This window comes from Protobothrops mucrosquamatus, unplaced genomic scaffold (genome assembly GCF_001527695.2).
Source record: "Protobothrops mucrosquamatus isolate PMUCROS unplaced genomic scaffold, P.Mucros_1.0 scaffold364, whole genome shotgun sequence".
NCBI classification, from domain to species: domain Eukaryota; kingdom Metazoa; phylum Chordata; class Lepidosauria; order Squamata; family Viperidae; genus Protobothrops; species Protobothrops mucrosquamatus.
The window spans coordinates 337,744-338,915 of NW_015386698.1; positions in this window are offsets into that span (position 1 = coordinate 337,744).

Here is a 1,172-nt window from a genome sequence, read left to right on the forward strand (position 1 = left end):
TTGCATTATTTTTAATCTCATCATGAGCTAAGACAATTGTCTCTTGTATTGATTTCAACATAGAAAGAATTTCTTTCTGAGATTCATCAACATTTTCTTGTTGGTATGTGAAGCTGGGGGTTTTGGAGACAAATGTTAGAGATGATTTTTTTACCATTTAAGACTAAATGTGGAACTTCCATTTTGTTTTTGTATGTGGTCTTTATAGTTCAATCTATTTTGAGATTTAAAAAGTTTCAGTCAATTGTCATTTGAACTCCAAATTATCCAGCCAGCCTGTCAGTCCATCCCTAGGCCTCCCCTAAACAAATATAAGCAAAGTCCAAGTTTTTTCCTTCCATTGAAAAGCGTATCCTTTCTTTCCAGTGAGAAAAAATAGAATTAAAAATTATTCATCAATCAAAAGTTTATAATCCAAAGTGTTCCATCATCTCGATCAGTCATGCTTGTTTCTTCTACAGGGGAATAGTTCCATGAGACAGCACTAAAAGTCAGTATTTATATTCATAATCCAAGCAGGCCAATTTCAAAATATTTTATTTTGATATTTATGCCACGCAGATAAGCAGCTCAAGAGTTTACTTTTTCCCTTTCTCCAGCTGCAGACTTCAAAAGTGAAAGTTTCCAAGGACACCCAAAGTCTGGGCTTCAGGCCAAATTTCCTTTAAGCATAATAAATTGTAGTGCCATGGTTCGCCACTAGATGTCGTTAACGCCTTCTTCCAGCTTCAAACTGATATTGCAAGCTTTTCAAGTCTCTTTTCTAAAAAAGTCTCAAAAGCCCTTTTAGTCCCCAAATTTCAAGGCTATATATCTATATTGATTCCAAATTAATCTTATAATTTTCTCCGTTTTCCCCCAAGCAGTTAGTTCGCCACTTTTTTTTCCTAAGGGGATAGGGCAGAAATTCCCTTTCCTTCTCTCATCGGGGAGGATTCTTTGCTTTGGGCATTTTTCCCCAGGAAAAAGTCTAAAGTTATAAAGAGAGGATAGAGTCTCACCCAGTTTCATCCATATTGCTCAAAAGTTGCTCGTTAGTGCTTATTTCCTTCAGTTGTCAGCAGCTTCTGGCTGGCTAGATAAATGCAGCCAGTCTTTCCCCCACCGGTTTGGAGGGCTTCATCAAATCAAATAGAAGGGCTGCCACCCCTCCGTGATCAACGAGGGTCCCC